This window comes from Prionailurus bengalensis, chromosome E1 (genome assembly GCF_016509475.1).
Source record: "Prionailurus bengalensis isolate Pbe53 chromosome E1, Fcat_Pben_1.1_paternal_pri, whole genome shotgun sequence".
Taxonomy (NCBI): Eukaryota; Metazoa; Chordata; class Mammalia; order Carnivora; family Felidae; genus Prionailurus; species Prionailurus bengalensis.
Genome location: NC_057347.1, coordinates 39,768,372 through 39,781,548, shown reverse-complemented (window position 1 = coordinate 39,781,548; position 13,177 = coordinate 39,768,372). Strand labels below are relative to the sequence as shown.

The following is a 13,177-nucleotide window of genomic DNA, read 5'->3' as shown; positions in this document are numbered from 1 at the left end:
TAGTGGAGTGAAGGGTGACAACCATAGTCTGCCCAAGACGTCTGAAGCCACCAAACCTATCTCTTGGGTACTGGTGTGTTTGGGACAACTTCTGCCTACCAGCTCTGCACCTCAATGCCTAAGAGCCCTTTTCACACGCAGCAGAATGTCAGGCTGCCTGAGCATGCCACACGGAGAAAACACACTCAACCCTTGCTTCCGGAGAGTGGGGTTATAAAGACTCCAGCTCCCTCATGGCTGAAATAAGAGAATCTCAACCTGTGTGTGTGTGTGTGTGTGTGTGTGTGTGTGTGTGTGTGAGCGTGTGTGTGTGAGCGTGCGTGCGCGCGCGCGTGCGTGTTTGGAGTTGTTCCGTTTCTGAGATACCTTTCAGGTTAAAGCTTTGGTTGCAAACTGTGATGCGGGCCTCAAAGTGTTTCTTCCCTGTGACACTTCCCCACACTCGGACCAGTGTGATATGACCTCCCCAAAGAATCCACATTCCTGGACTCTTTACTTAAGAGGAGCTTCTGGAAAACCAAAGTCTGACATTCCTTTACCCCACTCAGTCTCAATTTCCTCACCTCTACAATGGGAACCTTAATACCTACTTTGCAAATCCCTCCACGAATTAAAGGGAATGCTCAGGAAGGATTTAGTCAACATCCAGCAAATATTCGGAAACATGGGTCGTGTCAGGTTTTCATCTCATTTTGCCCACATGGCGCTCTTGAGAACCAGCAGCGGTAGGCACGTTTGGCCTTGGCAGTCTCTCCAGAGCATCCTGGGTACCTAGTCTCCAGTGGTGGCATGTGTCCTGGATAGGGGCCTTCGAAGCTCATCAGAGGTCCCTCCACTGCTCCCAGGAAGTGACCCGGGGCCCTGTCTCCTATTCCTCTCAGAGCCTGAATCGGCCTCACGGCCCTGAGTGCTGAGGCGGCACCAGTGGCTCTGGACCAGGAGCACCAGCCTTCGTCCTCGACTCCTAGGAATGCCCACGTCGTTGTCTCTTTTTTCTTCCTCACATTCTCCTCACCCCCCCGGAGGAGGCATCGTTTTTTCCCCCCTCGGTTGCTCACACTTCCTCCACAATATACCAGAGCTTATCCTGTTTCCTTAGATGGTTCAGAGCTCATGGATTACTCAAAGTCCTACATGCCCATTGCACGATCTCTCTGGCCCCGACACCATGCTTCGTCAACTCTCTGGGCAACATTTTGATCACGATGACAAACTGCCTTACGGGAGGGGAGATACATAGGGTTGGCAGAAAATCACATGATGCCATTTTACTATACCAGTCGGTCCTGGGGACGAGGAGGCCAAGCAAGAATGTGATTTGCACGACCCAAACACAAGCGTGTTCAGCTGCCTCTGCTGCTCACGAGGACACCGCAGGCTCACCTGTATGTGAGGCAGAAGAGTGCTGAGGGGCTGGATGCCACCCAAGGCAACAGGAGCATCCTGTGTTCCCCAGGGCTCTAAAGGGCAGGTCCCGCTGTCCTCACATACGGCCGCTGTGGCTGAGCTGTAGGACACTGATGTCTACAACTTAGTGCCAGTGATGGCCCGCCTGTACAGGAGAATAACACTTCTGCGGTCAAAGAAGGCCTCGGATGGACATCTTGCCGGCGCTGAGACTAAGGGTGTGCGCTACCACGTCTGGAGATCTGAACGTAAGTGCGCTTCAAGCAAGCGCCCGAACCACAGTCTTGGATCCGAGTGTGTCCATGTCAGCTGTGGGACATTCCACTGTGAAATCTCCTCAGCTGAAAATGCGCACGATGACTCGTGGAGGACTGTGTATGGCTCCACACGGACACTGCATGTGATGTCAAATGGACGTACAAAACCTCGCATGGGAAACAGGGTACAAAAACACAAAGACAATACGGGATTCCAAACGCTTAGGATTTATTAAGAGGTACAGGGGAGACTCCCCGCGTCTAGGGAGACATTGAAAGGGAACATGACAGGCAGCAAGAGGCGTACAAGCTTCGTGAGTACACCGAGAAAGGAAACACACCCGTGTGGGCTTTCAGCAGTTTCCACGAGGTGTAGGTCATTCCTGAGGAGTTGTTTCGCTGACGGATTCAGAGGGACGGGATACAGTTCTTGACTATGGAGACCAAACAGAGATCCTAACTCTGTATCAGGATGGGTGAAGCTGGCACATGACCCAGAGGAAGGAAAGAAGAAGCGAATCAGGGAGAAGCGGTCCACAACTTCATCAGGCCGATTCACAAGACGGTAGACAGGCAGGCGACTAACCGAGATGTTGGGGATTGCGGGCTGGCTTTCCGCAACGCTTGGCGGTGACCAATTCCCAAGCGGCAAGTCAGATGGTGGTTCTTGGCGAGGCAGTCAGCAGCAGGAAGGCTGGCAGCAGGATCCAGAGCCCTGGGCTAGGCACCCAGGCAGGCAGGCAGCAGCAGGTGGGGTGGTAGCAGGTTCTCGTGCAGTACACGGGGGTTCAGCAACCTGGCTGGCAGCAGCGGGACCCACATCAGTTTTGTCCACAGCCGCTGGACCCACAACAGCTGGGCTGGCAGCAGGTGGTCCGGCAGCAGGTGGTATGACAGCAAGTTGGGCAGCAGCAAGGCTGGCAGCAGCTCGACCCACAGCCGCTAGACCCACCGCAGTTGTGTCCACAGCCGCTGGACCCACAGCAGCTGGGCTGGCAGCAGGTGGTCCGGCAGCAGGTGGTGTGACAGCAAGCTGGGCAGCAGCAAGGCTGGCAGCAGCTGGAACCACAGCCGCTAGACCCACCGCAGTTGTGTCCACAGCCGCTACACCCACAGCAGCTGGGCTGGCAGCAGGTGGTCCGGCAGCAGGTGGTGTGACAGCAAGCTGGGCGGCAGCAAGGCTGGCAGCAGCTGGACCCACAGCCGCTGGGCTGGCAGCAGGTGGTGCGGCAGCAGGTGGTCCTGCAGCACGTAGGCTGGCAGCAAGAGGACCAGCACGAGTGGGTCATGGTGTCAGGGGTGGAGGGTGGGCAGGGCCTGTCCGGAGGTGAGGTTGTCAGATTCTGGTGCCTCCTCCGCTTCTGGGGCTTTTATGCGCTGGACCCCCGAAGGTTAGGCCAATGGGCAGGACTTTCCTTGTTGGTGTTTACATCGTTTTCCGTAGTCACTGGGGGAATCATACACGAGGAAGCTGTTTCCTAAATGTTAGGAATCGTTACAAAATAAGTGTCTAATGGTTTCCTATTGGACAATAACTCACAGCAACATTTTCCAATGAGAGGAAGGTGGGCACATCAGCAGCATCGTTCTTGTTTCAGTGATCATGGCATCCATCGTGTGATCACGTTCTGCTGGGGTGGCTAGGCTCACAGCAGTGTTCCCTCCCCAGGCTTTGCCCTTAGACTGTATGTGGATTGCGAGGATCTCTGAGGTGAGGGGCATGATGCTGCTATGTTCACTGGGACAAATGTGGTAGATCCCTGAGCCCAGTTCCGTTTCCCCACAGAAGCCGGATTCAAGACGCCCACAGGCATATCTGTCTCCTGTAGCACCCAACCCCACCTGCGTATCCCAGTTCAATCAAAGAGCCTTGCGTAGCCGATGTCTGGGGTTTTCTCTGCCACATGGCAAGGCAGAAGCAAAGCAGGTGGGGAGAAGCAGCAGCAGTACTCTGGGACTAAGCAAGCATCAGTCAATATACGTCCTTGTTGAACAGGACCCCTGAGTTTCCTGGGGTCGAATGCTTTCACCGGAGGGGGGGGGGGCTTTCAGGGGCATAAAGGCGGGGGCAGTATGGGCAAAACCAGGTGAGTTGGGCACTCTAGTCCTAACCTTGTTAGCTAGCCTCGTCAGTGTCCTCACGTAGCTCATTACATCTTTATTTATGGTTGCTCTTTCCTTTTTCTGTCAGGCTGTCTTTCTTTTTCTGCCTTTCTCCCTTCCTCCCTGCATGCCTGTCCACCCCTTCCTCGCACCGTGCCTTCTTTCCTCCCTTCCTTCCCTTCAGTCTTTAGTTTCTTTCTTTCTTCTCTTCCCTTTCTCCCTCTCTTCCCCCCTCCCCCCTGCCTTCTGTGCTTCCTTTCTTCCTCCCTCCCTTCTCCTTTTCGCCCTACTCCTCTCCTCATCCCCCCATTCATATTCCACCATCTCCTTCTGTTTCTTCCAATGATTTTCTCCATCCGCCCGGCTAATTAAGAACATAGTGGAGTGAAGGGTGACAACCATAGTCTGCCCAAGACGTCTGAAGCCACCAAACCTATCTCTTGGGTACTGGTGTGTTTGGGACAACTTCTGCCTACCAGCTCTGCACCTCAATGCCTAAGAGCCCTTTTCACACGCAGCAGAATGTCAGGCTGCCTGAGCATGCCACACGGAGAAAACACACTCAACCCTTGCTTCCGGAGAGTGGGGTTATAAAGACTCCAGCTCCCTCATGGCTGAAATAAGAGAATCTCAACCTGTGTGTGTGTGTGTGTGTGTGTGTGTGTGTGTGTGTGTGTGTGAGCGTGCGTGCGCGCGCGCGTGCGTGTTTGGAGTTGTTCCGTTTCTGAGATACCTTTCAGGTTAAAGCTTTGGTTGCAAACTGTGATGCGGGCCTCAAAGTGTTTCTTCCCTGTGACACTTCCCCACACTCGGACCAGTGTGATATGACCTCCCCAAAGAATCCACATTCCTGGACTCTTTACTTAAGAGGAGCTTCTGGAAAACCAAAGTCTGACATTCCTTTACCCCACTCAGTCTCAATTTCCTCACCTCTACAATGGGAACCTTAATACCTACTTTGCAAATCCCTCCACGAATTAAAGGGAATGCTCAGGAAGGATTTAGTCAACATCCAGCAAATATTCGGAAACATGGGTCGTGTCAGGTTTTCATCTCATTTTGCCCACATGGCGCTCTTGAGAACCAGCAGCGGTAGGCACGTTTGGCCTTGGCAGTCTCTCCAGAGCATCCTGGGTACCTAGTCTCCAGTGGTGGCATGTGTCCTGGATAGGGGCCTTCGAAGCTCATCAGAGGTCCCTCCACTGCTCCCAGGAAGTGACCCGGGGCCCTGTCTCCTATTCCTCTCAGAGCCTGAATCGGCCTCACGGCCCTGAGTGCTGAGGCGGCACCAGTGGCTCTGGACCAGGAGCACCAGCCTTCGTCCTCGACTCCTAGGAATGCCCACGTCGTTGTCTCTTTTTTCTTCCTCACATTCTCCTCACCCCCCCGGAGGAGGCATCGTTTTTTCCCCCCTCGGTTGCTCACACTTCCTCCACAATATACCAGAGCTTATCCTGTTTCCTTAGATGGTTCAGAGCTCATGGATTACTCAAAGTCCTACATGCCCATTGCACGATCTCTCTGGCCCCGACACCATGCTTCGTCAACTCTCTGGGCAACATTTTGATCACGATGACAAACTGCCTTACGGGAGGGGAGATACATAGGGTTGGCAGAAAATCACATGATGCCATTTTACTATACCAGTCGGTCCTGGGGACGAGGAGGCCAAGCAAGAATGTGATTTGCACGACCCAAACACAAGCGTGTTCAGCTGCCTCTGCTGCTCACGAGGACACCGCAGGCTCACCTGTATGTGAGGCAGAAGAGTGCTGAGGGGCTGGATGCCACCCAAGGCAACAGGAGCATCCTGTGTTCCCCAGGGCTCTAAAGGGCAGGTCCCGCTGTCCTCACATACGGCCGCTGTGGCTGAGCTGTAGGACACTGATGTCTACAACTTAGTGCCAGTGATGGCCCGCCTGTACAGGAGAATAACACTTCTGCGGTCAAAGAAGGCCTCGGATGGACATCTTGCCGGCGCTGAGACTAAGGGTGTGCGCTACCACGTCTGGAGATCTGAACGTAAGTGCGCTTCAAGCAAGCGCCCGAACCACAGTCTTGGATCCGAGTGTGTCCATGTCAGCTGTGGGACATTCCACTGTGAAATCTCCTCAGCTGAAAATGCGCACGATGACTCGTGGAGGACTGTGTATGGCTCCACACGGACACTGCATGTGATGTCAAATGGACGTACAAAACCTCGCATGGGAAACAGGGTACAAAAACACAAAGACAATACGGGATTCCAAACGCTTAGGATTTATTAAGAGGTACAGGGGAGACTCCCCGCGTCTAGGGAGACATTGAAAGGGAACATGACAGGCAGCAAGAGGCGTACAAGCTTCGTGAGTACACCGAGAAAGGAAACACACCCGTGTGGGCTTTCAGCAGTTTCCACGAGGTGTAGGTCATTCCTGAGGAGTTGTTTCGCTGACGGATTCAGAGGGACGGGATACAGTTCTTGACTATGGAGACCAAACAGAGATCCTAACTCTGTATCAGGATGGGTGAAGCTGGCACATGACCCAGAGGAAGGAAAGAAGAAGCGAATCAGGGAGAAGCGGTCCACAACTTCATCAGGCCGATTCACAAGACGGTAGACAGGCAGGCGACTAACCGAGATGTTGGGGATTGCGGGCTGGCTTTCCGCAACGCTTGGCGGTGACCAATTCCCAAGCGGCAAGTCAGATGGTGGTTCTTGGCGAGGCAGTCAGCAGCAGGAAGGCTGGCAGCAGGATCCAGAGCCCTGGGCTAGGCACCCAGGCAGGCAGGCAGCAGCAGGTGGGGTGGTAGCAGGTTCTCGTGCAGTACACGGGGGTTCAGCAACCTGGCTGGCAGCAGCGGGACCCACATCAGTTTTGTCCACAGCCGCTGGACCCACAACAGCTGGGCTGGCAGCAGGTGGTCCGGCAGCAGGTGGTATGACAGCAAGTTGGGCAGCAGCAAGGCTGGCAGCAGCTCGACCCACAGCCGCTAGACCCACCGCAGTTGTGTCCACAGCCGCTGGACCCACAGCAGCTGGGCTGGCAGCAGGTGGTCCGGCAGCAGGTGGTGTGACAGCAAGCTGGGCAGCAGCAAGGCTGGCAGCAGCTGGAACCACAGCCGCTAGACCCACCGCAGTTGTGTCCACAGCCGCTACACCCACAGCAGCTGGGCTGGCAGCAGGTGGTCCGGCAGCAGGTGGTGTGACAGCAAGCTGGGCGGCAGCAAGGCTGGCAGCAGCTGGACCCACAGCCGCTGGGCTGGCAGCAGGTGGTGCGGCAGCAGGTGGTCCTGCAGCACGTAGGCTGGCAGCAAGAGGACCAGCACGAGTGGGTCATGGTGTCAGGGGTGGAGGGTGGGCAGGGCCTGTCCGGAGGTGAGGTTGTCAGATTCTGGTGCCTCCTCCGCTTCTGGGGCTTTTATGCGCTGGACCCCCGAAGGTTAGGCCAATGGGCAGGACTTTCCTTGTTGGTGTTTACATCGTTTTCCGTAGTCACTGGGGGAATCATACACGAGGAAGCTGTTTCCTAAATGTTAGGAATCGTTACAAAATAAGTGTCTAATGGTTTCCTATTGGACAATAACTCACAGCAACATTTTCCAATGAGAGGAAGGTGGGCACATCAGCAGCATCGTTCTTGTTTCAGTGATCATGGCATCCATCGTGTGATCACGTTCTGCTGGGGTGGCTAGGCTCACAGCAGTGTTCCCTCCCCAGGCTTTGCCCTTAGACTGTATGTGGATTGCGAGGATCTCTGAGGTGAGGGGCATGATGCTGCTATGTTCACTGGGACAAATGTGGTAGATCCCTGAGCCCAGTTCCGTTTCCCCACAGAAGCCGGATTCAAGACGCCCACAGGCATATCTGTCTCCTGTAGCACCCAACCCCACCTGCGTATCCCAGTTCAATCAAAGAGCCTTGCGTAGCCGATGTCTGGGGTTTTCTCTGCCACATGGCAAGGCAGAAGCAAAGCAGGTGGGGAGAAGCAGCAGCAGTACTCTGGGACTAAGCAAGCATCAGTCAATATACGTCCTTGTTGAACAGGACCCCTGAGTTTCCTGGGGTCGAATGCTTTCACCGGAGGGGGGGGGGCTTTCAGGGGCATAAAGGCGGGGGCAGTATGGGCAAAACCAGGTGAGTTGGGCACTCTAGTCCTAACCTTGTTAGCTAGCCTCGTCAGTGTCCTCACGTAGCTCATTACATCTTTATTTATGGTTGCTCTTTCCTTTTTCTGTCAGGCTGTCTTTCTTTTTCTGCCTTTCTCCCTTCCTCCCTGCATGCCTGTCCACCCCTTCCTCGCACCGTGCCTTCTTTCCTCCCTTCCTTCCCTTCAGTCTTTAGTTTCTTTCTTTCTTCTCTTCCCTTTCTCCCTCTCTTCCCCCCTCCCCCCTGCCTTCTGTGCTTCCTTTCTTCCTCCCTCCCTTCTCCTTTTCGCCCTACTCCTCTCCTCATCCCCCCATTCATATTCCACCATCTCCTTCTGTTTCTTCCAATGATTTTCTCCATCCGCCCGGCTAATTAAGAACATAGTGGAGTGAAGGGTGACAACCATAGTCTGCCCAAGACGTCTGAAGCCACCAAACCTATCTCTTGGGTACTGGTGTGTTTGGGACAACTTCTGCCTACCAGCTCTGCACCTCAATGCCTAAGAGCCCTTTTCACACGCAGCAGAATGTCAGGCTGCCTGAGCATGCCACACGGAGAAAACACACTCAACCCTTGCTTCCGGAGAGTGGGGTTATAAAGACTCCAGCTCCCTCATGGCTGAAATAAGAGAATCTCAACCTGTGTGTGTGTGTGTGTGTGTGTGTGTGTGTGTGTGTGAGCGTGTGTGTGTGAGCGTGCGTGCGTGCGCGCGCGTGCGTGTTTGGAGTTGTTCCGTTTCTGAGATACCTTTCAGGTTAAAGCTTTGGTTGCAAACTGTGATGCGGGCCTCAAAGTGTTTCTTCCCTGTGACACTTCCCCACACTCGGACCAGTGTGATATGACCTCCCCAAAGAATCCACATTCCTGGACTCTTTACTTAAGAGGAGCTTCTGGAAAACCAAAGTCTGACATTCCTTTACCCCACTCAGTCTCAATTTCCTCACCTCTACAATGGGAACCTTAATACCTACTTTGCAAATCCCTCCACGAATTAAAGGGAATGCTCAGGAAGGATTTAGTCAACATCCAGCAAATATTCGGAAACATGGGTCGTGTCAGGTTTTCATCTCATTTTGCCCACATGGCGCTCTTGAGAACCAGCAGCGGTAGGCACGTTTGGCCTTGGCAGTCTCTCCAGAGCATCCTGGGTACCTAGTCTCCAGTGGTGGCATGTGTCCTGGATAGGGGCCTTCGAAGCTCATCAGAGGTCCCTCCACTGCTCCCAGGAAGTGACCCGGGGCCCTGTCTCCTATTCCTCTCAGAGCCTGAATCGGCCTCACGGCCCTGAGTGCTGAGGCGGCACCAGTGGCTCTGGACCAGGAGCACCAGCCTTCGTCCTCGACTCCTAGGAATGCCCACGTCGTTGTCTCTTTTTTCTTCCTCACATTCTCCTCACCCCCCCGGAGGAGGCATCGTTTTTTCCCCCCTCGGTTGCTCACACTTCCTCCACAATATACCAGAGCTTATCCTGTTTCCTTAGATGGTTCAGAGCTCATGGATTACTCAAAGTCCTACATGCCCATTGCACGATCTCTCTGGCCCCGACACCATGCTTCGTCAACTCTCTGGGCAACATTTTGATCACGATGACAAACTGCCTTACGGGAGGGGAGATACATAGGGTTGGCAGAAAATCACATGATGCCATTTTACTATACCAGTCGGTCCTGGGGACGAGGAGGCCAAGCAAGAATGTGATTTGCACGACCCAAACACAAGCGTGTTCAGCTGCCTCTGCTGCTCACGAGGACACCGCAGGCTCACCTGTATGTGAGGCAGAAGAGTGCTGAGGGGCTGGATGCCACCCAAGGCAACAGGAGCATCCTGTGTTCCCCAGGGCTCTAAAGGGCAGGTCCCGCTGTCCTCACATACGGCCGCTGTGGCTGAGCTGTAGGACACTGATGTCTACAACTTAGTGCCAGTGATGGCCCGCCTGTACAGGAGAATAACACTTCTGCGGTCAAAGAAGGCCTCGGATGGACATCTTGCCGGCGCTGAGACTAAGGGTGTGCGCTACCACGTCTGGAGATCTGAACGTAAGTGCGCTTCAAGCAAGCGCCCGAACCACAGTCTTGGATCCGAGTGTGTCCATGTCAGCTGTGGGACATTCCACTGTGAAATCTCCTCAGCTGAAAATGCGCACGATGACTCGTGGAGGACTGTGTATGGCTCCACACGGACACTGCATGTGATGTCAAATGGACGTACAAAACCTCGCATGGGAAACAGGGTACAAAAACACAAAGACAATACGGGATTCCAAACGCTTAGGATTTATTAAGAGGTACAGGGGAGACTCCCCGCGTCTAGGGAGACATTGAAAGGGAACATGACAGGCAGCAAGAGGCGTACAAGCTTCGTGAGTACACCGAGAAAGGAAACACACCCGTGTGGGCTTTCAGCAGTTTCCACGAGGTGTAGGTCATTCCTGAGGAGTTGTTTCGCTGACGGATTCAGAGGGACGGGATACAGTTCTTGACTATGGAGACCAAACAGAGATCCTAACTCTGTATCAGGATGGGTGAAGCTGGCACATGACCCAGAGGAAGGAAAGAAGAAGCGAATCAGGGAGAAGCGGTCCACAACTTCATCAGGCCGATTCACAAGACGGTAGACAGGCAGGCGACTAACCGAGATGTTGGGGATTGCGGGCTGGCTTTCCGCAACGCTTGGCGGTGACCAATTCCCAAGCGGCAAGTCAGATGGTGGTTCTTGGCGAGGCAGTCAGCAGCAGGAAGGCTGGCAGCAGGATCCAGAGCCCTGGGCTAGGCACCCAGGCAGGCAGGCAGCAGCAGGTGGGGTGGTAGCAGGTTCTCGTGCAGTACACGGGGGTTCAGCAACCTGGCTGGCAGCAGCGGGACCCACATCAGTTTTGTCCACAGCCGCTGGACCCACAACAGCTGGGCTGGCAGCAGGTGGTCCGGCAGCAGGTGGTATGACAGCAAGTTGGGCAGCAGCAAGGCTGGCAGCAGCTCGACCCACAGCCGCTAGACCCACCGCAGTTGTGTCCACAGCCGCTGGACCCACAGCAGCTGGGCTGGCAGCAGGTGGTCCGGCAGCAGGTGGTGTGACAGCAAGCTGGGCAGCAGCAAGGCTGGCAGCAGCTGGAACCACAGCCGCTAGACCCACCGCAGTTGTGTCCACAGCCGCTACACCCACAGCAGCTGGGCTGGCAGCAGGTGGTCCGGCAGCAGGTGGTGTGACAGCAAGCTGGGCGGCAGCAAGGCTGGCAGCAGCTGGACCCACAGCCGCTGGGCTGGCAGCAGGTGGTGCGGCAGCAGGTGGTCCTGCAGCACGTAGGCTGGCAGCAAGAGGACCAGCACGAGTGGGTCATGGTGTCAGGGGTGGAGGGTGGGCAGGGCCTGTCCGGAGGTGAGGTTGTCAGATTCTGGTGCCTCCTCCGCTTCTGGGGCTTTTATGCGCTGGACCCCCGAAGGTTAGGCCAATGGGCAGGACTTTCCTTGTTGGTGTTTACATCGTTTTCCGTAGTCACTGGGGGAATCATACACGAGGAAGCTGTTTCCTAAATGTTAGGAATCGTTACAAAATAAGTGTCTAATGGTTTCCTATTGGACAATAACTCACAGCAACATTTTCCAATGAGAGGAAGGTGGGCACATCAGCAGCATCGTTCTTGTTTCAGTGATCATGGCATCCATCGTGTGATCACGTTCTGCTGGGGTGGCTAGGCTCACAGCAGTGTTCCCTCCCCAGGCTTTGCCCTTAGACTGTATGTGGATTGCGAGGATCTCTGAGGTGAGGGGCATGATGCTGCTATGTTCACTGGGACAAATGTGGTAGATCCCTGAGCCCAGTTCCGTTTCCCCACAGAAGCCGGATTCAAGACGCCCACAGGCATATCTGTCTCCTGTAGCACCCAACCCCACCTGCGTATCCCAGTTCAATCAAAGAGCCTTGCGTAGCCGATGTCTGGGGTTTTCTCTGCCACATGGCAAGGCAGAAGCAAAGCAGGTGGGGAGAAGCAGCAGCAGTACTCTGGGACTAAGCAAGCATCAGTCAATATACGTCCTTGTTGAACAGGACCCCTGAGTTTCCTGGGGTCGAATGCTTTCACCGGAGGGGGGGGGGGCTTTCAGGGGCATAAAGGCGGGGGCAGTATGGGCAAAACCAGGTGAGTTGGGCACTCTAGTCCTAACCTTGTTAGCTAGCCTCGTCAGTGTCCTCACGTAGCTCATTACATCTTTATTTATGGTTGCTCTTTCCTTTTTCTGTCAGGCTGTCTTTCTTTTTCTGCCTTTCTCCCTTCCTCCCTGCATGCCTGTCCACCCCTTCCTCGCACCGTGCCTTCTTTCCTCCCTTCCTTCCCTTCAGTCTTTAGTTTCTTTCTTTCTTCTCTTCCCTTTCTCCCTCTCTTCCCCCCTCCCCCCTGCCTTCTGTGCTTCCTTTCTTCCTCCCTCCCTTCTCCTTTTCGCCCTACTCCTCTCCTCATCCCCCCATTCATATTCCACCATCTCCTTCTGTTTCTTCCAATGATTTTCTCCATCCGCCCGGCTAATTAAGAACATAGTGGAGTGAAGGGTGACAACCATAGTCTGCCCAAGACGTCTGAAGCCACCAAACCTATCTCTTGGGTACTGGTGTGTTTGGGACAACTTCTGCCTACCAGCTCTGCACCTCAATGCCTAAGAGCCCTTTTCACACGCAGCAGAATGTCAGGCTGCCTGAGCATGCCACACGGAGAAAACACACTCAACCCTTGCTTCCGGAGAGTGGGGTTATAAAGACTCCAGCTCCCTCATGGCTGAAATAAGAGAATCTCAACCTGTGTGTGTGTGTGTGTGTGTGTGTGTGTGTGTGTGTGAGCGTGTGTGTGTGAGCGTGCGTGCGTGCGCGCGCGTGCGTGTTTGGAGTTGTTCCGTTTCTGAGATACCTTTCAGGTTAAAGCTTTGGTTGCAAACTGTGATGCGGGCCTCAAAGTGTTTCTTCCCTGTGACACTTCCCCACACTCGGACCAGTGTGATATGACCTCCCCAAAGAATCCACATTCCTGGACTCTTTACTTAAGAGGAGCTTCTGGAAAACCAAAGTCTGACATTCCTTTACCCCACTCAGTCTCAATTTCCTCACCTCTACAATGGGAACCTTAATACCTACTTTGCAAATCCCTCCACGAATTAAAGGGAATGCTCAGGAAGGATTTAGTCAACATCCAGCAAATATTCGGAAACATGGGTCGTGTCAGGTTTTCATCTCATTTTGCCCACATGGCGCTCTTGAGAACCAGCAGCGGTAGGCACGTTTGGCCTTGGCAGTCTCTCCA

At 54.3% G+C, this 13,177-nt stretch overlaps 3 pseudogenes; all 3 read right to left on the bottom strand.

The window, feature by feature from the left end:
• Window positions 1-1,876: 1,876 nt before the first annotated feature.
• Window positions 1,877-3,683, bottom strand: LOC122485555 (annotated as a pseudogene).
• A 2,327-nt stretch (window positions 3,684-6,010) lies between these two features.
• LOC122485553 lies at window positions 6,011-8,055 on the bottom strand (annotated as a pseudogene).
• A 2,098-nt stretch (window positions 8,056-10,153) lies between these two features.
• Window positions 10,154-11,960, bottom strand: LOC122485554 (annotated as a pseudogene).
• Between the last annotated feature and the right edge of the window lie 1,217 nt (window positions 11,961-13,177).